The sequence below is a fragment of the Strix uralensis genome, chromosome 2 (assembly GCF_047716275.1).
Source record: "Strix uralensis isolate ZFMK-TIS-50842 chromosome 2, bStrUra1, whole genome shotgun sequence".
In the NCBI taxonomy this organism is placed as follows: domain Eukaryota; kingdom Metazoa; phylum Chordata; class Aves; order Strigiformes; family Strigidae; genus Strix; species Strix uralensis.
Window position 1 is genome coordinate 139187277 of NC_133973.1, and position 24346 is coordinate 139211622.

The following is a 24346-nucleotide window of genomic DNA, read 5'->3' on the forward strand; positions in this document are numbered from 1 at the left end:
GTTTCAGCCTCCCACCCCATTTTCGGCCTCCACTTTTTTCTGGCCTCTACTTCCCTCCGGCGTCCCACCCCTTTTCAGCCTCCCTACCCATTTTGGCCTCCACTTTTTTCTGGCCTCTACTTCCCTCCTGCCTCCCACCCCTTTTCAGCCTCCCTCCCCATTTTGGCCTCCACTTTTTTCTGGCCTCTACTTCCCTCTGGCCTCCCACCCCTTTTCAGCCTCCCACTCCATTTTAGCCTCCACTTTTATCTAGCCTCTACTTCCCTCCGGCGTCCCACCCCGTTTCAGCCTCCCTACCCATTTTGGCCTCCACTTTATTCTGGCCTCTACTTCCCATCAGTCTCCCACCCCTTTTCCGTCTCCCACCCCTTTTCAGCCTCCACTTTTATGCGGCCTCTAATTCCCTCCGGCCTCCCACCCCGTTTCAGCCTCCCACCCCATTTTGGCCTCCACTTTTTTTTCTGGCTTTTTCTTCCTTCTGGCCTCCCACCCCATTTCAGCGTCCCCCCCCGTTTTGGCCTCCACTTTTCTCTCCCGCCTGTACTTCCCTCCAGCCTCCCACCCCATTTCAGCCTCCCACCCCATTTCGCCACCACTTTTCAACAGCCTCTAATTCCCTCCGGCCTCCCAACCCGTTCAGCCTCCCACCCCTTTCTGCCTCCACTTTTTTCTCCGGCCTTTTCTTCCTTCTGGCCTCCCACCCCGTTTCAGCGTCCCACCCCATTTTGGCCTCCCCTTTTTTCTGGCCTCTACTTCCCACAAGTCTTCCACCCCTTTTCCGTCTTCCACCCCTTTTTGACCTCCACTTTTATCTGGCCTCTACCTCTCTCCAGCCTCCCACCCCTTTTCAGCCTCCCACCACTTTTTGACCTCCACTATTTTCTGGCCTCTACTTCCTCCGGCCTCCCACCCCATTTCGGCCTCCACTTTTTTCTCCGACCTCTACTTCCCTCCGGCCTCCCACCGCATTACAGCCTCCCACTCCATTTGGGCCTCCACTTTTTTCTGGACTTTACTTCCCTCTGGCCTCCCACCCTGTTTCAGCCTCCCACCCCATTCTGGCCTCTACTTCCCTCCTGCCTCCCACCCCTTTTCAGCCTCCCTACCCATTTTGGCCTCCACTTTTTTTTGGCCTCTACTTCCCTCTGGCCTCCCACCCCTTTTCAGCCTCCCACTCCATTTTAGCCTCCACTTTTATCTGGCCTCTACTTCCCTCCGGCGTCCCACCCCGTTTCAGCCTCCCTACCCATTTTGGCCTCCACTTTATTCTGGCCTCTACTTCCCATCAGTCTCCCACCCCTTTTCCGTCTCCCACCCCTTTTCAGCCTCCACTTTTATGCGGCCTCTAATTCCCTCCGGCCTCCCACCCCGTTTCAGCCTCCCACCCCATTTTGGCCTCCCCTTTTTTTTCTGGCTTTTTCTTCCTTCTGGCCTCCCACCCCATTTCAGCGTCCCCCCCCGTTTTGGCCTCCACTTTTCTCTCCCGCCTGTACTTCCCTCCAGCCTCCTGCCCCATTTCAGCATCCTACCCCGTTTCGGACTCCACTTTTTTCTGGCCTGTTCTTCCCTGCGGCCTCCCACCCCATTTCAGCCTCCCACCCCATTTCGCCTCCACTTTTCAACAGCCTCTAATTCCCTCCGGCCTCCCAACCCGTTCAGCCTCCCACCCCTTTCTGCCTCCACTTTTTTCTCCGGCCTTTTCTTCCTTCTGGCCTCCCACCCCGTTTCAGCGTCCCACCCCATTTTGTCCTCCACTTTTTCCTCCGGCCTCTACTTCCCTCTGGCCTCCCACCCCTTGTGATCCTCCCACCCCATTTTGGCCTCCACTTTTATCTGGCCTCTACTTCCCTCCGGCCTCCCACCCCTTTTCAGCCTCCCACCCCTTTTTGACCTCCACTATTTTCTGGCCTCTACTTCCTCCGGCCTCCCACCCCTTGTGATCCTCCCACCCCATTTTGGCCTCCACATTTTTCTCCGGCCTCTACTTCCCTCTGGCCTCCCACTGCATTACAGCCTCCCACTCCATTTGGGCCTCCACTTTTTTCTGGCCTCTACTTCCCACCAGCCTCCCACCCCATTTCAGCCTCCCACCCCGTTTCAGCCTCCACTTTTTTCTCCGGCCTCTTCTTCCTTCTCGCCTCCCACCTTGCTTCAGCGTCCCAGCCCGTTTCGGCCACCACTTTTTTCCCCGGCCTCTACTTCCCTCTGCCTTCCCACCCCCTTCTGGCCTCCCACCCCTTTTCGGCCTCCACTTTTATCTGGCCTCTACTTCCCTCCAGCCTGCTACCCCATTTCAGCCTCCACTTTTATCTGGCCTCTACCTCTCTCCGGACTCCCACCCAGTTTCAGCCTCCCCACCCCATATTGGCCTTCACTTTTTTTCTGGCCTCTACTTCCCACCAGTCTCCCACCCCTTTTCGGTGTCCCACCCCTTTTCAGCCACCACTTTTATCCGGCCTCTAATTCCCTCCAGCCTCCCACCCTAATTTGGCCTCCACTTTTTTCTCTGGCCTTTACTTCCTTCTGGCCTCCCACCTGGTTTCAGCTTCCCATCCCGTTTCGGTCACCACATTTTTCTCTGGCCTCTACTTCCCTCCTGCCTCCCACCCCATTTTGGCCTCCACTTTTATCCGGCTTCTAATTCCCTCCGGCCTCCCACCCCGTTTCAGCCTCCACTTTTCTCCGGCCTCTACTTCTCTCGGCCTCCCACTCCGTTTCGGCCTCCCACCCCATTTTGGCCTCCACTTTTTTCTCTGGCCTTTTCTTCCTTCTGGCCCCCCACCCCGTTTCAGCGTCCCATCCCGTTTCGGTCACCACTTTTTTCTCTGGCCTCTACTTCCCTCCGGCCTCCCACCCCGTTTCAGCCTCCCACCCCATTTTGGCCTCCACTTCATTCTGGCCTCTACTTCCCACCAGTCTCCCACCCCTTTTCCGTCTCCCACCCCTTTTCAGCCTCCACTTTTATCCAACCTCTAATTCCCTCCGGCCTCCCACCCCTTTTCAGCCTCCCTACCCATTTTGGCCTCCACTTTTTTCTCTGGCCTCTACTTCCCTCTGGCCTCCCACCCCTTTTCAGCCTCCCACTCCATTTTAGCCTCCACTTTTATCTGGCCTCTACTTCCCTCCGGCGTCCCACCCCGTTTCAGCCTCCCTACCCATTTTGGCCTCCACTTTATTCTGGCCTCTACTTCCCATCAGTCTCCCACCCCTTTTCCGTCTCCCACCCCTTTTCAGCCTCCACTTTTATGCGGCCTCTAATTCCCTCCGGCCTCCCACCCCGTTTCAGCCTCCCACCCCATTTTGGCCTCCCCTTTTTTTTCTGGCTTTTTCTTCCTTCTGGCCTCCCACCCCATTTCAGCGTCCCCCCCCGTTTTGGCCTCCACTTTTCTCTCCCGCCTGTACTTCCCTCCAGCCTCCCGCCCCATTTCAGCCTCCCACCCTATTTTGGCCTCCACTTTTTTCTCTGGCCTTTACTTCCTTCTGGCCTCCCACCTTGTTTCAGCGTCCCATCCCGTTTCGGTCACCACATTTTTCTCTGGCCTCTACTTCCCTCTGGCCTCCCACCCCATTTTGGCCTCCACTTTTATCCGGCCTCTAATTCCCTCCAGCCTCCCACCTCGTTTCAGCCTCCCACCCCGTTTCAGCCTCCCACCCCATTTTGGCCTCCACTTTTTTCTCTGGCCTCTACCTCTCTCCGGACTCCCACACCTTTTCAGCCTCCCACCCCGTTTCAGCCTCCCACCCCGTTTCAGCCTCCCACCCCATTTTGGCCTCCACTTCTATCCGGCCTCTAATTACCTGCGGCTTCCCACCCCGTTTCAGCCTCCCACCCCATTTTGGCCTCCACTTTTTTCTGGCCTCTACTTCCCACCAGCCTCCCACCCCATTTCAGCCCCCCACCCTATTTCGGCCTCCACTTTTTTCTCTGGCCTCTACTTCCCTCTGGCCTCCCACCCCTTGTGATCCTCCCACCCCATTTCGGCCTCCACTTTTTTCTGGCCCTTACTTCCCTCCGGCCTACCACCCCTTGTGATCCTCCCACCCCTTTTGTCTTCCACCAATTTCTAGCCTCTAATTCCCTCCGGCCTCCCACCCCGTTTCAGCCTCCCACCGCTTTTCGGCCTTCACTTCATTCTGGCCTCTACTTCCCACCAGTCTCCCACCCCTTTTCCGTCTCCCACCCCTTTTCAGCCTCCACTTTTATCCAACCTCTAATTCCCTCCGGCCTCCCACCCCTTTTCAGCCTCCCTACCCATTTTGGCCTCCACTTTTTTCTGGCCTCTACTTCCCTCTGGCCTCCCACCCCTTTTCAGCCTCCCACTCCATTTTAGCCTCCACTTTTATCTGGCCTCTACTTCCCACCACTCTTCCACCCCTTTTCCGTCTTCCACCCCTTTTCCGTCTTCCACCCCTTTTTGACCTCCACTTTTATCTGGCCTCTACCTCTCTCCAGCCTCCCACCCCTTTTCAGCCTCCCACCCCATTTTGGCCTCCACTTTTTTCTGGCCTCTACTTCCCACCAGCCTCCCACCCCGTTTCAGCCCCCCACCCCATTTTGTCCTCCACTTTTTCCTCCGGCCTCTACTTCCCTCTGGCCTCCCACCCCTTGTGATCCTCCCACCCCATTTTGGCCTCCACTTTTATCTGGCCTCTACTTCCCTCCGGCCTCCCACCCCTTTTCAGCCTCCCACCCCTTTTTGACCTCCACTATTTTCTGGCCTCTACTTCCTCCGGCCTCCCACCCCTTGTGATCCTCCCACCCCATTTTGGCCTCCACATTTTTCTCCGGCCTCTACTTCCCTCTGGCCTCCCACTGCATTACAGCCTCCCACTCCATTTGGGCCTCCACTTTTTTCTGGCCTCTACTTCCCACCAGCCTCCCACCCCATTTCAGCCTCCCACCCCGTTTCAGCCTCCACTTTTTTCTCCGGCCTCTTCTTCCTTCTCGCCTCCCACCTTGCTTCAGCGTCCCAGCCCGTTTCGGCCACCACTTTTTTCCCCGGCCTCTACTTCCCTCTGCCTTCCCACCCCCTTTTGGCCTCCCACCCCTTTTCGGCCTCCACTTTTATCTGGCCTCTACTTCCCTCCAGCCTGCTACCCCATTTCAGCCTCCACTTTTATCTGGCCTCTACCTCTCTCCGGACTCCCACCCAGTTTCAGCCTCCCCACCCCATATTGGCCTTCACTTTTTTTCTGGCCTCTACTTCCCACCAGTCTCCCACCCCTTTTCGGTGTCCCACCCCTTTTCAGCCACCACTTTTATCCGGCCTCTAATTCCCTCCAGCCTCCCACCCTAATTTGGCCTCCACTTTTTTCTCTGGCCTTTACTTCCTTCTGGCCTCCCACCTGGTTTCAGCTTCCCATCCCGTTTCGGTCACCACATTTTTCTCTGGCCTCTACTTCCCTCCTGCCTCCCACCCCATTTTGGCCTCCACTTTTATCCGGCCTCTAATTCCCTCCGGCCTCCCACCCCGTTTCAGCCTCCACTTTTCTCCGGCCTCTACTTCTCTCGGCCTCCCACTCCGTTTCAGCCTCCCACCCCATTTTGGCCTCCACTTTTTTCTCTGGCCTCTACCTCTCTCCGGACTCCCACACCTTTTCAGCCTCCCACCCCGTTTCAGCCTCCCACCCCGTTTCAGCCTCCCACCCCATTTTGGCCTCCACTTCTATCCGGCCTCTAATTACCTGCGGCTTCCCACCCCGTTTCAGCCTCCCACCCCATTTTGGCCTCCACTTTTTTCTGGCCTCTACTTCCCACCAGCCTCCCACCCCATTTCAGCCCCCCACCCTATTTCGGCCTCCACTTTTTTCTCTGGCCTCTACTTCCCTCTGGCCTCCCACCCCTTGTGATCCTCCCACCCCATTTCGGCCTCCACTTTTTTCTGGCCCTTACTTCCCTCCGGCCTACCACCCCTTGTGATCCTCCCACCCCTTTTGTCTTCCACCAATTTCTAGCCTCTAATTCCCTCCGGCCTCCCACCCCGTTTCAGCCTCCCACCGCTTTTCGGCCTCCCTTTTTTTCTCTGGCCTCTACTTCCCTCCGGCCTCCCACCCCGTTTCAGCCTCCCTACCCATTTTGGCCTCCACTTCATTCTGGCCTCTACTTCCCACCAGTCTCCCACCCCTTTTCCGTCTCCCACCCCTTTTCAGCCTCCACTTTTATCCAACCTCTAATTCCCTCCGGCCTCCCACCCCTTTTCAGCCTCCCTACCCATTTTGGCCTCCACTTTTTTCTGGCCTCTACTTCCCTCTGGCCTCCCACCCCTTTTCAGCCTCCCACTCCATTTTAGCCTCCACTTTTATCTGGCCTCTACTTCCCACCACTCTTCCACCCCTTTTCCGTCTTCCACCCCTTTTCCGTCTTCCACCCCTTTTTGACCTCCACTTTTATCTGGCCTCTACCTCTCTCCAGCCTCCCACCCCTTTTCAGCCTCCCACCCCATTTTGGCCTCCACTTTTTTCTGGCCTCTACTTCCCACCAGCCTCCCACCCCGTTTCAGCCCCCCACCCCATTTTGTCCTCCACTTTTTCCTCCGGCCTCTACTTCCCTCTGGCCTCCCACCCCTTGTGATCCTCCCACCCCATTTTGGCCTCCACTTTTATCTGGCCTCTACTTCCCTCCGGCCTCCCACCCCTTTTCAGCCTCCCACCCCTTTTTGACCTCCACTATTTTCTGGCCTCTACTTCCTCCGGCCTCCCACCCCTTGTGATCCTCCCACCCCATTTTGGCCTCCACATTTTTCTCCGGCCTCTACTTCCCTCTGGCCTCCCACTGCATTACAGCCTCCCACTCCATTTGGGCCTCCACTTTTTTCTGGCCTCTACTTCCCACCAGCCTCCCACCCCATTTCAGCCTCCCACCCCGTTTCAGCCTCCACTTTTTTCTCCGGCCTCTTCTTCCTTCTCGCCTCCCACCTTGCTTCAGCGTCCCAGCCCGTTTCGGCCACCACTTTTTTCCCCGGCCTCTACTTCCCTCTGCCTTCCCACCCCCTTTTGGCCTCCCACCCCTTTTCGGCCTCCACTTTTATCTGGCCTCTACTTCCCTCCAGCCTGCTACCCCATTTCAGCCTCCACTTTTATCTGGCCTCTACCTCTCTCCGGACTCCCACCCAGTTTCAGCCTCCCCACCCCATATTGGCCTTCACTTTTTTTCTGGCCTCTACTTCCCACCAGTCTCCCACCCCTTTTCGGTGTCCCACCCCTTTTCAGCCACCACTTTTATCCGGCCTCTAATTCCCTCCAGCCTCCCACCCTAATTTGGCCTCCACTTTTTTCTCTGGCCTTTACTTCCTTCTGGCCTCCCACCTGGTTTCAGCTTCCCATCCCGTTTCGGTCACCACATTTTTCTCTGGCCTCTACTTCCCTCCTGCCTCCCACCCCATTTTGGCCTCCACTTTTATCCGGCCTCTAATTCCCTCCGGCCTCCCACCCCGTTTCAGCCTCCACTTTTCTCCGGCCTCTACTTCTCTCGGCCTCCCACTCCGTTTCGGCCTCCCACCCCATTTTGGCCTCCACTTTTTTCTCTGGCCTTTTCTTCCTTCTGGCCTCCCACCCCGTTTCAGCGTCCCATCCCGTTTCGGTCACCACTTTTTTCTCTGGCCTCTACTTCCCTCCGGCCTCCCACCCCGTTTCAGCCTCCCACCCCATTTTGGCCTCCACTTCATTCTGGCCTCTACTTCCCACCAGTCTCCCACCCCTTTTCCGTCTCCCACCCCTTTTCAGCCTCCACTTTTATCCAACCTCTAATTCCCTCCGGCCTCCCACCCCTTTTCAGCCTCCCTCCCCATTTTGGCCTCCACTTTTTTCTGGCCTCTACTTCCCTCTGGCCTCCCACCCCTTTTCAGCCTCCCACTCCATTTTAGCCTCCACTTTTATCTGGCCTCTACTTCCCTCCGGCGTCCCACCCCGTTTCAGCCTCCCTACCCATTTTGGCCTCCACTTTATTCTGGCCTCTACTTCCCATCAGTCTCCCACCCCTTTTCCGTCTCCCACCCCTTTTCAGCCTCCACTTTTATGCGGCCTCTAATTCCCTCCGGCCTCCCACCCCGTTTCAGCCTCCCACCCCATTTTGGCCTCCACTTTTTTTTCTGGCTTTTTCTTCCTTCTGGCCTCCCACCCCATTTCAGCGTCCCCCCCCGTTTTGGCCTCCACTTTTCTCTCCCGCCTGTACTTCCCTCCAGCCTCCCGCCCCATTTCAGCATCCTACCCCGTTTCGGACTCCACTTTTTTCTGGCCTGTTCTTCCCTGCGGCCTCCCACCCCATTTCAGCCTCCCACCCCATTTCGCCTCCACTTTTCAACAGCCTCTAATTCCCTCCGGCCTCCCAACCCGTTCAGCCTCCCACCCCTTTCTGCCTCCACTTTTTTCTCCGGCCTTTTCTTCCTTCTGGCCTCCCACCCCGTTTCAGCGTCCCACCCCATTTTGGCCTCCCCTTTTTTCTGGCCTCTACTTCCCACCAGTCTTCCACCCCTTTTCCGTCTTCCACCCCTTTTTGACCTCCACTTTTATCTGGCCTCTACCTCTCTCCAGCCTCCCACCCCTTTTCAGCCTCCCACCACTTTTTGACCTCCACTATTTTCTGGCCTCTACTTCCTCCGGCCTCCCACCCCATTTCGGCCTCCACTTTTTTCTCCGACCTCTACTTCCCTCCGGCCTCCCACCGCATTACAGCCTCCCACTCCATTTGGGCCTCCACTTTTTTCTGGACTCTACTTCCCTCTGGCCTCCCACCCTGTTTCAGCCTCCCACCCCATTTTGGCCTCCACTTTTTTCTGGCCTCTACTTCCCTCCGGCCTCCCACCCCATTTCAGCCTCTACTATTTTCTGGCCTGTACGGCACTCCAACTTCTCACCCCGTTTCAGCCTCCCACCCCATTTTGGCCTCCACTATTTTCTGGCCTCTACTTCCCTCCGGCCTCCCACCCCGTTTCAGCCTCCCACCCCATTTTGGCCTCCACTTCATTCTGGCCTCTACTTCCCACCAGTCTCCCACCCCTTTTCCGTCTCCCACCCCTTTTCAGCCACCACTTTTATCCAGCCTCTAATTCCCTCCGGACTCCCAGCCCGTTTCAGACTCCCACCCCTTTTTGACCTCCACTATTTTCTGGCCTCTACTTCCTTCTGGCCTCCCACCCCTTGTGATCCTCCCACCCCATTTTGGCCTCCACTTTTATCTGGCCTCTACTTCCCTCCGGCCTCCCACCCCTTTTCAGCCTCCCACCCCTTTTTGACCTCCACTATTTTCTGGCCTCTACTTCCTCCGGCCTCCCACCCCTTGTGATCCTCCCACCCCATTTTGGCCTCCACATTTTTCTCCGGCCTCTACTTCCCTCTGGCCTCCCACCGCATTACAGCCTCCCACTCCATTTGGGCCTCCGCTTTTTTCTGGCCTCTACTTCCCATCAGTCTCCCACCCCATTTCAGCCTCCCACCCCTTTTCAGCCTCCACTTTTTTCTCCGGCCTCTTCTTCTCGCCTCCCACCTTGCTTCAGCGTACCAGCCCGTTTCGGCCACCACTTTTTTCCCCGGCCTCTACTTCCCTCTGCCTTCCCGTCCCCTTTTGGCCTCCCACCCCTTTTCGGCCTCCACTTTTATCTGGCCTCTACTTCCCTCCTGCCTCCCACCCCATTTCAGCCTCCACTTTTATCTGGCCTCTACCTCTCTCTGGACTCCCACCCAGTTTCAGCCTCCCCACCCCATATTGGCCCTCACTTTTTTTCTGGCCTCTACTTCCCACCAGTCTCCCACCCCTTTTCGGTGTCCCACCCCTTTTCAGCCACCACTTTTATCCGGCCTCTAATTCCCTCCAGCCTCCCACCCCGTTTCAGCCTCCCACCCCATTTTCGGCCTCCACTTTTTTCTGGCCTCAAATTCCCTCCGGCCTCCCACCCCGTTTCAGCCTCCCACCCCATTTTCGGCCTCCACTTTTTTCTGGCCTCTACTTCCCTCCGGACTCCCACCCAGTTTCAGCCTCCCACCCCATTTTGGCCTCCACTTTTTTCTGGCCTCTACTTCCCTCCGGCATCCCACCCCGTTTCAGCCTCCCTACCCATTTTGGCCTCCACTTTATTCTGGCCTCTACTTCCCATCAGTCTCTCACCCCTTTTCAGCCTCCACTTTTATGCGGCCTCAAATTCCCTCCAGACTCCCACCCAGTTTCAGCCTCCCACCCCATTTTGGCCTCCACTTTTTTCTGGCCTCTACTTCCCTCCTGCCTCCCACCCCTTTTCAGCCTCCCACCCCTTTTTGACCTCCACTATTTTCTGGGCTCTACTTCCTCCGGCCTCCCACCCCTTCTGATCCTCCCACCCCATTTCGGCCTCCACTTTTTTCTCCGGCCTCTACTTCCCTCTGGCCTCCCACCGCATTACAGCCTCCCACTCCATTTTGGCCTCCACTTTTTTCTCCGGCCTCTACTTCCCACCGGCCTCCCACCCTGTTTCTGCCCCCCACCCCTTTTCGGCCTCCACTTTTTTCTCCGGCCTCTTCTTCCTTCTGGCCTCCCACCGCCTTTCGGCCTCCCACCCCTTTTCCGCCTCCATTATATTCTGGCCTCCAATTCCCTCCGGCCTGCCACCCCGTTTCAGCCTCCCACCCCATTTTGGCCTCCACCTATTTCTGGCCTCTAATTCTCTCCGGCCTCCCACCCTGTTTCAGCGTCCCACACCGTTTCAACCTCCCACCCCTTTTCGGCCTCCAATTTTTTCTCCGGCCTCTACTTCCCTCTGGCCTCCCACCCCTTGTGATCCTCCCACCCCATTTCGGCTTCCACTTTTATCTGGCCTCTACTACCCTCTGGCCTCCAACCCCTTTTCAGCCTCCCACCCCTTTTTGACCTCCACTATTTTCTTGCCTCTACTTCCCTCCGGCCTCCCACCCCTTGTGATCCTCCCACCCCATTCCGGCCTCCACTTTTTTCTCCAGCCTCTACTTCCCTCTGGCCTCCCACCACATTACAGCCTCCCACTCCATTTGGGCCTCCACTTTTTTCTCCAGCCTCTACTTCCCACCAGCCTCCCACCCTATTTCAGCCTCCCACCCCTTTTCAGCCTCCACTTTTTTCCCCAGCCTCTTCTTCCTTCTCGCCTCCCACCTTATTTCAGCGTCCCAGCCCGTTTCGGCCACCACTTTTTTCCCCGGCCTCTACTTCCCTCTGCCTTCCCACCCCCTTTCGGCCTCCCACCCCTTTTCGGCCTCCACTTTTATCTGGCCTCTACTTCCCTCCGGCCTCCCACCCCGTTTCAGCCTCCAGTTTTTTATCCGGCCTCTTCTTCCTTCTCGCCTCACATCCCGTTTCAGCGTCCCAGCCCGTTTCGGCCACCACTTTTTTCTTGCCTCTAATTCCCTCCGGCCTCCCACCCCGTTTCAGCCTCCCACCCCTTTTCGCCCTCACTTTTATCTGGCCTCTACTTCCCTCCAGCCTGCTACCCCATTTCAGCCTCCACTTTTATCTGGCCTCTACCTCTCTCCGGACTCCCACCCAGTTTCAGCTTCCCACCCCATATTGGCCTTCACTTTTTTTCTGGCCTCTACTTCCCACCAGTCTCCCACCCCTTTTCGGTGTCCCACCCCTTTTCAGCCACCACTTTTATCCGGCCTCTAATTCCCTCCAGCCTCCCACCCCGTTTCAGCCTCCCACCCTATTTTGGCCTCCACTTTTTTCTCTGGCCTTTACTTCCTTCTGGCCTCCCACCTGGTTTCAGCGTCCCATCCCGTTTCGGTCACCACATTTTTCTCTGGCCTCTACTTCCCTCTGGCCTCCCACCCCATTTTGGCCTCCACTTTTATCCGGCCTCTAATTCCCTCCAGCCTCCCACCTCGTTTCAGCCTCCCACCCCGTTTCAGCCTCCCACCCCATTTTGGCCTCCACTTTTTTCTCTGGCCTCTACCTCTCTCCGGACTCCCACACCTTTTCAGCCTCCCACCCCGTTTCAGCCTCCCACCCCGTTTCAGCCTCCCACCCCATTTTCGCCTCCACTTCTATCCGGCCTCTAATTACCTCCGGCTTCCCACCCCGTTTCAGCCTCCCACCCCATTTTGGCCTCCACTTTTTTCTGGCCTCTACTTCCCACCAGCCTCCCACCCCATTTCAGCCCCCCACCCTATTTCGGCCTCCACTTTTTTCTGGCCTTTACTTCCCTCTGGCCTCCCACCCCTTGTGATCCTCCCACCCCATTTCGGCCTCCACTTTTTTCTGGCCTTTACTTCCCTCCGGCCTACCACCCCTTGTGATCCTCCCACCCCTTTTGTCTTCCACCTATTTCTAGCCTCTAATTCCCTCCGGCCTCCCACCCCGTTTCAGCCTCCCACCGCGTTTCGGCCTCCCTTTTTTTCTCCGGCCTCTACTTCCTTCCGGCCTCCCACCCCGTTTCAGCGTCCCACCCCATTCTGGCCTCCACTTTATTCTGGTCTCTACTTCCCTCCAGACTCCCACCCCGTTTTAGACTCCCAACCCATTTCGGCCTCCACTTTTTTCTGTCCTCTACTTCCCTCCAGCCTGCTACCCCATTTCGGCCTCCACTTTTTTCTGGCCTCTACTTCCCTCTGACCTCCCACAACATTTCAGCCTCTCACCCCATTTTGGTTTCCACTTTTTTCTGGCCTCTACTTCCCTCCGGCCCCCCACCCCGTTTCAGCCTCCCACCCTAATTTGGCCTCCACATTTTCTCTGGCCTTTACTTCCTTCTGGCCTCCCACCTGGTTTCAGCGTCCCATCCCGTTTCGGTCACCACATTTTTCTCTGGCCTCTACTTCCCTCCTGCCTCCCACCCCATTTTGGCCTCCACTTTTCTCCGGCCTCTAATTCCCTCCGGCCTCCCACTCCGTTTCGGCCTCCCACACCATTTTGGCCTCCACTTTTTTCTCTGGCCTTTTCTTCCTTCTGGCCTCCCACCCCGTTTCAGCGTCCCATCCCGTTTCGGTCACCACTTTTTTCTCTGGCCTCTACTTCCCTCCGGCCTCCCACCACGTTTCAGCCTCCCACCCCATTTTGGCCTCCACTTCATTCTGGCCTCTACTTCCCACCAGTCTCCCACCCCTTTTCCGTCTCCCACCCCTTTTCAGCCACCACTTTTATCCAGCCTCTAATTCCCTCCGGCCTCCCAGCCCGTTTCAGACTCCCACCCCTTTTTGACCTCCACTATTTTCTGGCCTCTACTTCCCTCTGGCCTCCCACCCCTTGTGATCCTCCCACCCCATTTTGGCCTCCACTTTTATCTGGCCTCTACTTCCCTCCGGCCTCCCACCCCTTTTCAGCCTCCCACCCCTTTTTGACCTCCACTATTTTCTGGCCTCTACTTCCTCCGGCCTCCCACCCCTTGTGATCCTCCCACCCCATTTTGGCCTCCACATTTTTCTCCGGCCTCTACTTCCCTCTGGCCTCCCACCGCATTACAGCCTCCCACTCCATTTGGGCCTCCGCTTTTTTCTGGCCTCTACTTCCCATCAGTCTCCCACCCCATTTCAGCCTCCCACCCCTTTTCAGCCTCCACTTTTTTCTCCGGCCTCTTCTTCTCGCCTCCCACCTTGCTTCAGCGTACCAGCCCGTTTCAGCCACCACTTTTTTCCCCGGCCTCTACTTCCCTCTGCCTTCCCACCCCCTTTTGGCCTCCCACCCCTTTTCGGCCTCCACTTTTATTTGGCCTCTACTTCCCTCCAGCCTGCTACCCCATTTCAGGCTCCACTTTTATCTGGCCTCTACCTCTCTCCGGACTCCCACCCAGTTTCAGCCTCCCCACCCCATATTGGCCTTCACTTTTTTTCTGGCCTCTACTTCCCACCAGTCTCCCACCCCTTTTCCGTCTCCCACCCCTTTTCAGCCACCACTTTTATCCGGCCTCTAATTCCCTCCAGCCTCCCACCCCGTTTCAGCCTCCCACCCTAATTTGGCCTCCACTTTTTTCTCTGGCCTTTTCTTCCTTCTGGCCTCCCACCCCGTTTCAGCGTCCCATCCCGTTTCGGTCACCACTTTTTTCTCTGGCCTCTACTTCCCTCCGGCCTCCCACCCCGTTTCAGCCTCCCACCCCATTTTGGCCTCCACTTCATTCTGGCCTCTACTTCCCACCAGTCTCCCACCCCTTTTCCATCTCCCACCCCTTTTCAGCCTCCACTTTTATCCAACCTCTAATTCCCTCCGGCCTCCCACCCCGTTTCAGCCTCCCACCCCATTTTCGGCCTCCACTTTTTTCTGGCCTCAAATTCCCTCCGGCCTCCCACCCCGTTTCAGCCTCCCACCCCATTTTCGGCCTCCACTTTTTTCTGGCCTCTACTTCCCTCCGGACTCCCACCCAGTTTCAGCCTCCCACCCCATTTTGGCCTCCACTTTTTTCTGGCCTCTACTTCCCTCCGGCATCCCACCCCGTTTCAGCCTCCCTACCCATTTTGGCCTCCACTTTATTCTGGCCTCTACTTCCCATCAGTCTCCCACCCCTTTTCAGCCTCCACTTTTATGCGGCCTCAAATTCCCTCCAGACTCCCACCCAGTTTCAGCCTCCCACCCCATTTTGGCCTCCACTTTTTTCTGGCCTCTACTTCCCTCCTGCCTCCCACCCCTTTTCAGCCTCCCACCCCTTTTTGACCTCCACTATTTTCTGGGCTCTACTTCCTCCGGCCTCCCACCCCTTCTGATCCTCCCACCCCATTTCGGCCTCCACTTTTTTCTCCGGCCTCTACTTCCCTCTGGCCTCCCACCGCATTACAGCCTCCCACTCCATTTTGGCCTCCACTTTTTTCTCCGGCCTCTACTTCCCACCGGCCTCCCACCCTGTTTCTGCCCCCCACCCCTTTTCGGCCTCCACTTTTTTCTCCGGCCTCTTCTTCCTTCTGGCCTCCCACCGCCTTTCGGCCTCCCACCCCTTTTCCGCCTCCATTATATTCTGGCCTCCAATTCCCTCCGGCCTGCCACCCCGTTTCAGCCTCCCACCCCATTTTGGCCTCCACCTATTTCTGGCCTCTAATTCTCTCCGGCCTCCCACCCTGTTTCAGCGTCCCACACCGTTTCAACCTCCCACCCCTTTTCGGCCTCCACTTTTTTCTCCGGCCTCTACTTCCCTCTGGCCTCCCACCCCTTGTGATCCTCCCACCCCATTTCGGCTTCCACTTTTATCTGGCCTCTACTACCCTCTGGCCTCCAACCCCTTTTCAGCCTCCCACCCCTTTTTGACCTCCACTATTTTCTTGCCTCTACTTCCCTCCGGCCTCCCACCCCTTGTGATCCTCCCACCCCATTTCGGCCTCCACTTTTTTCTCCGACCTCTACTTCCCTCCGGCCTCCCACCGCATTACAGCCTCCCACTCCATTTGGGCCTCCACTTTTTTCTGGACTCTACTTCCCTCTGGCCTCCCACCGTGTTTCAGCCTCCCACCCCATTTTGGCCTCCACTTTTTTCTGGCCTCTACCTCTCTCCGGCCTCCCACCCAGTTTCAGCCTCCCACCCCATTTTGGCCTCCACTTTTTTCTGGCCTCTACTTCCCTCCGGCGTCCCACCCCGTTCCAGACTCCCACCCCTTTTTGGCCTCCACTGTTGTCTGGCCTCTACTTCCCTCAGGCCTCCCATGCCTTTTCAGCCTCCCACCCCTTTTTGGCCTCTACTATTTTCTGGCCTCTACTTCCCTCCGGACTCCCACCCCTTGTGATCCTCCCACCCCATTTCGGTCTCCACTTTTTTCTCTGGTCTCTACTTCCCTCTGGCCTCCTGCTCCGTTTCAGCCTCCCACCCCTTTTTAGCCTCCACTTTTTTCTGCCCTCTACTTCCCTCCAGCCTCCCACCCTGTTTTAGACTCCCACGCCTTTTCAGCCTCCAGTTTTTTCTCTGGCGTCTTCTTCCTTCTCGCCTCCCACCCTGTTTCAGCGTTCCAGCCCGTTTCGGCAACCACTTTTTTCCCCAGCCTCTACTTCCCTCTGGCCTACCACCCTCTTTTGGCCTCCCACCCCTTTTTGGCCTCCACTTTTATCTGGCCTCTACTTCCCTCTGGCCTCCCAGCCTGTTTCAGCCTCCCACCCCATTTTGGCTTCCATTTTTTTCTGGCCTCTACCTCCCTCCAGCTTCTCACCCGTTGTGATCCTCCCCCCCCATTTTGGCCTCTAAATTTTTCTGGTCTCTACTTCTCTTTGGTGTCCCACACCTTGTGATGCACCCACCCCATTTCGGCCTCCACTTTTCTCTGGCCTCCACTTCCTTCCGGCCTCTCACCGCGTTTCAGCCTCCCACTCCTTTTTGGCCTCCACTTTTCTGTGGCCTCTACTTCTCTCTGGCCTCTAACCCTGTTTCAGCCTCCCACCCCTTTTCGGCCTCCACTTTTTTCTGTGGCCTGTACTTGCCTCTGACCTCCCACCCTATTTCAGCCTCCCACTCCATTTTGGACTCTACTGTATTCTGGACTCTATTTTCGTCTGGCCTACCACCCTGTTTCAGCTTCCCACCTGTTTTCAGCCTCCACTTTTTTCTGGACTCTAATTCCCTCCAGCCTCCCACCCTGTTTTGTCTTCTCACCATGTTTCGGCTGGAGAGACGTAGAAGCCAGGAAATTTGGAGGCCGAAAAGGGGTGGGAGGCTGAGAAGGGGTGTGACGCCATAGTGAAGTAGAGGGCAATAAAAATTGGAGGCCGAAAGGGGGTGGGAGGCCAAAAAATGGTGGGGGCCAAAAAAGGGTAGGAGGCTGGAGAGAGGTAGAGGCCAGAAAATATTAGACGCCGAAAAGGGATGGGAGGTCAAAAAATGGTCGGAGGGTGGAGAGAAGTAGAGGCCAGAAAAAATTGGAGGCCGAATGGGGGTGGGAGGCCAAAAAGGGGTAGTAGGCCAAAAAAGGGTGGGAGGCTGGAGAGAAGTAGAGGCCAGAAAAAAATTGGAGGCTGAAAAGGGATGGGGGGGGGGGGCGAAAAAATGGTGGGAGGCCAAAAAAGGGTGGGAGGCTGGAGAGAAGTAGAGGCCAGAAAATATTAGCGTCCAAAAAGTCGTGGGAGGGCAAAAAATGGTGGGAGGTCAAAAAAGGGTGGGAGGCTGGAGAGAAGTAGAGGCCAGAAAAAATTGGAAGCCAAAATGAGTGGGAGGGCAAAAAGGGGTGGGAGGCTGGATAGAGGTAGAGGCCAGAAAAAATTGAGGCCGAAAATGGGTGGGAGGCCAAAAAAGGGTGGGAGGCTGGAGAGAAGTAGAGGCCAGAAAAAAATTGGAGGATAAAAAGTGGTGGGAGGCCAAAAAGGGGTGGGAGGCCAAAAAGGGGTGGGAGGTTGAAGTAGAGGCCAGAAAAAATTGGAGGCTGAAAAGGGATGGGGGGGGGGGGGGGGGGGGGGGGCAAAAAATGGTGGGAGGCCAAAAAAGGGTGGGAGGCTGGAGAGAAGTAGAGGCCAGAAAAAATTGGAGGCCAAAATGAGTGGGAGGGAAAAAAGGGGTGGGAGGCTGGAGAGAGGTAGAGGCCAGAAAAAATTGATGCTGAAAATGGGTGGGAGGCCAAAAAAGGGTGGGAGGCTGGAGAGAAGTAGAGGCCAGAAAAAATTGGAGGCTAAAAAGTGGTGGGAGGCCAAAAAAGGGTGGGAGGCCAAAAAGGGGTGGGAGGTTGAAGTAGAGGCCAGAAAAAATTGGAGGCTGAAAAGGGATGGGGGGGGGCCAAAAAATGGTGGGAAGCCAAAAAACGGTGGGAGGCTGGAGAGAAGTAGAGGCCAGAAAAAATTGGAGGCCAAAATGAGTGGGAGGGAAAAAAAGGGTGGGAGGCTGGAGAGAGGTAGAGGCCAGAAAAAATTGATGCTGAAAATGGGTGGGAGGCCAAAAAAGCGTGGGAGGCTGGAGAGAAGTAGAGGCCAGAAAAAATTTGAGGCCAAAAAGGGGTGGGAGGCCAAAAATTGGTGGGAGGCTGGTGCTAAGTAGAGGCCACTAAAAATCAGCGGCCAAAAATGAGTGGGAGGCCAAAAAAGGGAGGGAGGTTTGAGAGAAGTAGAGGCCAGGAAAAATTGGAGGCCGAAAGGGGGTGGGAGGCCAAAAAGGTGGGAGGCTGGAGAGTAGTAGAGGCCAGAAAAAATTAGTGGCCAAGAAGCAGTGGGAGGCCAAAAAGGGGTGGGATGCCAAAAAGGAGTGGGAGGCTTGAGAGAAGCAGAGGCCAGAAAAAATAGGAGGCCGAAAAGGGCTGGGAGGCCAAAAAATGGTGGGAGGCTAAAAATGGTGGGAGGCTGGAGAGAAGTAGAGGCCAGAAAAAATTGGAGGCTGAAAAGGGATGGGAGGCCAAAAAAGGGTGGGAGGCTGGAGAGAAATAGAGGTGAGAAAAAATTAGAGGCCAAAATGAGTGGGAGGCCAAAAAGGGGTGGAGGCTTAAAAGAATGGGAGCGAAGTAGAGGCCGCTGCTCACTGTTTCCACCCGGACCCTATTCGCGGTTACACCTGCCACGGGTCACTGTTTCCACCCGGATCCTATTCGGGGTTGCACCTGCCCCGGGTCCCTGTTTCCGCCTGGACCCTATTCGTGGTTGCACCTGCCGTGGGTTACTGTTTCCACCCGGACCCTATTCGTGGTTGCACCTGGTGCGGGTCACTGTTTGCGCCTGGACCTTATTCATGGTTGCACCTGCTGCGGGTCACTGTTTCCACCTGAACTGTATTCGCAGTTGCACCTGCCGCGGGTCACTGTTTCCATCGGGACTGTATTCGGGCTTGCACGTGCCTCGGGTCACTGTTTCCACCCGGACCCTATTCGCGGTTGCACCTGTCCCGGGTCACTGTTTCCGCCTGGACCTTATTCATGGTTGCACTTGCTGAGGGTCACTGTTTCCACCTGAACTGTATTTGCAGTTGCACCTGCCGCGGGTCACTGTTTCCATCGGGACTGTATTCGGGCTTGCACGTGCCTCGGGTCACTGTTTCCACCCGGACCCTATTCGCGGTTGCACCTGTCCCGGGTCACTGTTTCCGCCTGGACCTTATTCATGGTTGCACTTGCTGAGGGTCACTGTTTCCACCTGAACTGTATTTGCAGTTGCACCTGCCGCGGGTCACTGTTTCCACCGGGACCCTATTCGGGCTTGCACCTGCCTCGGGTCAGTGTTTCCACCCGGACACTATTCACGGTTGCACCTGCTGCTGGTCACTGTTTCCACCCGAATCCTATTTGCAGTTGCACCTGCCATGGGTGACTGTTTCCACCCGGACCCTATTCGCGGTTGCACCTGTCCCGGGTCACTGTTTCAACCTGGATCCTATTCGGGGTTGCACGTGCCGCGGGTCACTGTTTCCACAGAGACCGCACTCCAGGTTGCATCTCCTCCTGCACGCTATTTCCACACTGATTTTATCCCAGTTTAAAACCTCCACAGTACATGTTACAGTTTAATAACACCTTGCAATTACAACTGTAGGTTACAGCTTACAGTGAGAGCTTAGGGTTTACAGTTACACTGTACAGTTAGCTTTACAGTTAGGGTTACAGGTTAGAGTTAGTGGGTGGAGTCAGGGGTGGTCTTAGAGTTAGGGAGTGGAGTCGGGGGTGGGCTTAGTGTTAGAGGGTGGACTCAGGGGTGAGTTTAGAGTTAGGGGGTGGACTTGGGGGTGAGTGTAGGGTTAGGGAGTGGTATCAGGGGTGGGTTTAGAGTTAGGGGTGGAGTCAGGGGTGGGCTTAGAGTTAGGGAGTGGACTCGGGGGTGGGCGTCAGGTTAGGGGGTGGACTCAGGGGTGGACATAGGGTTAGGGAGTGGACTCAGGGGTGTGCTTAGAGTTAGGAGGTGGACTTGGGGGTGGGCTTAGAGTTAGGGGTGCATTCAGGGGTGGCTGTAGGGTTAGGGGGTGGACTTGGTAGTGGGCTTAGGGTTAGAGAGTTGAGTCGGGGGCAGAATGTCTGGTTAGGGGTGGAGTTGGGGGCGGGCTCTAGCTTTAGGCGGTGGAGTCAAGGGCGGGCTCTAGGGTTCAGGGGCGGAATTGGGGGTGGGCTCTAGGGTTAGGGGTTAGGGATTAGGGTCAGGGGTTAGGGGTGAGGGTTTAGGGTGATGGTGAGGGGTTAGGGTTTAAAAAAATAAAATTGGAGGCCAAAATGGGGTGGGAGGCCAAAAAAGAGTAGGAGGCCACAAAAGGGTGGGAGGCTGGAGCGTGGTAGAGGGCAGAAAAAATTGGAGGGCAAGATGTCTTGGGAGGCCAAAAAAGGGTGGCAGGCTCGAGAGTAGTAGAGGCCAGAAAAAATTGGAGGCCAAAATGGGGTGGGAGGCCCAAAACGGGTGGGAGGCCAGAGAGAAGTAGAAGCCAGAAAAAAATGGAGGCTGAAATGGGGCGGGAGGCCAAAAACATGTGGGAGTACCGAGGGAAGGAGAGGCCAGAAAGAATTGGAGGCTGAAATGTGGTGGGAGGCCAAAACGTGGTGGTAGGGTGGATGGAAGTAGATGCCAGAAAAAGTGGAGGTTGAAAAAGGGTGGGAGGCCAAAACAGGGTCGGAGGATGGAGGGATGGAGAGGCCTCCCACCCTGTATTGGTCTCCCACCAAGATTCAGTTTGAAATTTCTTCTGGCGTCTACTTCTCTCCAGCTTCCCACCCCTTTTCACTCTCCCACCGCATTTCCACCTCCACTTTTGCTCGCCTCTAGTTCCCTCCGGCCTCCACCCCATTTTGGCCTCACAGTATGATTTTGCATCCACCTTTCATGGCCTCTACTTCATTCTGGCCTCCCACTATATTTTGGCCTTCCACCCTGTTTCAGCATCCATTATTTTCTGGCCTCTACTTTGCTCTAGCTTCCACCCCGTTTGGGCCTCCTACCATGGTTCTGCCTGTAATTTTTTCTGGCCTCTACTTTTGTCTGGCTACCCACCCTGTTTTGGCCTCCCACCTTGTTTCAGCCTCCACCCTTCGTGGCATCTACTTCCCTCCATCCTCCCACCCTGTTTTGGTCTACGTCTCCTTTTTGGCTTCCACATTTTTCTGGCCTCTATTTCCCTTCCAGCCTTCTGTTTTGGCCTCCTGCAGCTTTTCTGCCATCTACTTTATTCAGGCTTTTATGTGCTCTTTGTACTTTTGACACTTTGTTGTCCATCGAGCCCTTTTGTTTCTCCCACCCCTTTTGGCACTCCACAGTTTTCTGCCGTGTACTTGCCCTTCAGCCTCTCACCTATTTTTGGTCTCCACTCTTTTCTGCCCTCCATGTCCCCTCGGGACTCCTGGCATCAAAGGCAAGGGTTCAACGGTAACTGGGCTCAAACATCCGGAGAGGCCCTGCCACGGCCAAATCCAGAGGCCCCAGAAAGGGATAGAAGAAGAAAATCACGGCCATCTCGGCAGCACCCACCTTCCACCGCAGGAAGAGCGAGCCCGCTCTCTGGACGAGGAAGGAGCCCTCTTCACAGTCCGCAGCGGGCCAGAGCGCCAGTGAGCGCCGCAGGGTCTGCGCGCGTCACCCAGAGCGTGGCACGGCTGCACGGCAGACGAGGGAGCGCGGCTACGTGTACGGGAAGCCGCGTCTTCCCTTCGGGGCCCCGTCGCCGCTCTCACGTGTTTTGGGCTGTCCCCTGGCCCCCTCTCTCTCCCACAGTGCTGTGATTGTTTTGCTTTCCTTTACCTCTGCTCTCCTTCTTCTCTCCTGCTCCCTCTCCCTCTTACTCTGTCTTCTGCTAGCTCTCCCTTTTTCTTTTTCTCTAGATGCCTTTGTCCTGCTTTCTCTCCTCCCTTTTTTTCATCCTCCATGTCTCTCCTGTACCCCAGCAGCGGTTTTTTCCTTTTCCGGTTCTTCGTCCCGTTTGGCATTGGTGTCTTTTCAGCCGCGGTGTCTATTTGTTTGGCATCTTATTGTATGTATCTTTTCGGTATCCGGTATCCCAAAGACGTGCGTCATCAGCTTAGATCTCTTCTCCAGTTTTTCAGAGAAGAGGATCGCCTTCATTTATTGTCTAGGCATCTCCTATGTTTTTTTCTGTTAAATTTGGAATTTTTTTTTTTTTGTTCTAGCAACTTAGGTATCAGTTAGGCCACTTCATACGCTTTCTGATACATTTCAGGGAATTCCATGGTTTTTTGGTGTTTTCCATCATTCGGGAGTCTTAAGGGAGTCAGTCGGAGAGACGGTCACCGTCACTCTGAATCGTCCGTGACGTACAGTAAATAATTTATATCGGAACCAGTGATATTTCCAAGAAGGAATTCTTATAGGATCTAGTTCCGCTTCGTTCTTTAGCGCTCTCTGGGACATGGTTCCATTAGAATTTAGGCAGCACGTGTGGTCTTGCCGGAAAAGATGAGTCACCCCGTAGCATTTTGGTTTTCATGTAGGAAACTAAAGCGCATCGTTTCGGATAACGATATTATTATCGCATTTAGCTGACTACTTACCCACGTAGCTTAGCACCATATCTGTCTTTTTCTATCTATACCCCAGAAAAACTAGATTTCATTCTGCTCCCGGTCACGTCGCCGACACAATAGACTTAGCGAAAGAGTGGATATTGTTGTATCCAGTAAGGGTGGTTTTCTTCCTACAGCATTTTGCAGGTCACAAACTTAAGGCAGAGGAGAAAACTCACAGCTGCTACCACAGGTGCCTTTATGCCTTCCGGTGGTTCAGCCCTCCCCTTTCCCAGGTGATCGTGGTCAGGGTGGTGGGTGGGGCCTGGGGTATATGAGGTACAGCCTCTCATCAGGGAACTCATTCTGCTCTTGGGCTTCTCTGAGGTCAGTGCTCTGGTGTTCTTCAGAGTCAGTGGCAGATTTTGAGCCGAGGAAGCTCTTCATTCTGCTCTCGGGCCTCTCTGAGGTCCGTGCTCTGGTGTTCTTCAGAGTCAGTGGCAGATTTTGAGCTGAGGAAGATCTTCAGTGTGCTCTTGGGCCTCTCTGAGGTCAGTGCTCTGGTGTTCTTCAGAGTCAGTGGCAGATTTTGAGCCGAGGAAGATCTTCAGTGTGCTCTCAGGCCTCTCTGAGGTCAGTTCTCTGGTGTTCTTCAGAGTCAGTGGCAGATTTTGAGCTGAGGAAGCTCTTCATTGTGCTCTCGGGCCTCTCTGAGGTCAGTGCTCTGGTGTTCTTCAGAGTCAGCGGCAGATTTTGAGCCGAGGAAGCTCTTCATTCTGCTCTTGGGCCTCTCTGAGGTCAGAGCTCTGGTGTTCTTCAGAGTCAGTGGCAGATTTTGAGCTGAGGAAGCTCTTCATTCTGCTCTTGGGCCTCTCTGAGGTCAGTGCTCTGGTGTTCTTCAGAGTCAGTGGCAGATTTTGAGCCGAGGAAGATCTTCAGTGTGCTCTCGGGCCTCTTTGAGGTCAGTGCTCTGGTGTTCTTCAGAGTCAGTGGCAGATTTTGAGCTGAGGCAGCTCTTTGGGCAGGTGTGTTTTCATAATCACAGAAATAGAGGTACCTGAGACAAGAGTTTGAGCATCAGTCAAGGTTCATCAGTGTGTATAGTAGGAAGTAAACAGGTACATAGTGGGTTTATTTCAGGTAAGTAATTTTGTATCCGTGGGGCGGGTAAAACAGTTTAATAGCGTACACTTACATTTTTTCTTTTCATTCTAGATACATTGCATTTTCCTGACTTCATTGAAGATGGGACCTTGTTTTTTTCCCTAGTGTCGGTGTATACATTGTAAGGCGTCGATATCATCTATATAAACGGGACCAAAGGGGAGAGGATGGAGCGAGGGTCAGAGTGAGCATCTCGTAAGCATCCGTATACGGAGTTTTAGCCTTTCTCAGGAAAACAGTGGGGACGTTTTAGCATTCGTCAGGAAAGAGGCAGGGATGTAAGGCACGGAGTCTTTCGGGATCCGGGACGGCTCATCGCGTTTCCCGATCGCCCGCAGAGCGCCGTATCATCTCGCGGGTGCAGCGTAGGCAGCCTTTGGAATAGGATGAGCATTTGAGGTGAACCGGGGCAGTGGAGAGGAGGAGCACGGGCCCGTTGTTTTCCCCTGAGCACAAATATAATATTCTGTCTTTTGAAATCACAGGTGCCGCAAGCGACGACAGCCATGGCATCTGACACCGAAACTGGCACGGAGCGGGTGAGCCGAAAGGGGCACGCTTTCGAGGAGGAGGGCGTCGCGGAAGATGGACGCGTCGGCTGACACGACGCTGACCGGTCGCTCGCTTTGTGGACGTTCGGTGGATGAGGTGGAGGAACCTGGCGACTCGGGAGCGTCCCGGTCAGCTGACGTGGTTGTCGCGGAAGAAGGTCTGGCCTCTGGCCCTCTCAAAGCTAAGTCACGGGTCCAGGGTGGGAAGGGTCCGGGAGGAAGGGACAGGGTTGGGAATTGCAGGGAGGGCTTTTCGAGGTAGCGTAGGGGAGAGGACTGTCCGGCAGCGGCGCCCCATGTGCCCGTAAAGGGAGCGAGTCACTTTTCAGCACCAGAGTATTGTGGTCAGGGCAGTTCCAGCCCGTGTCTGTGTCGTCGTGTACTTTGTGTGTTCT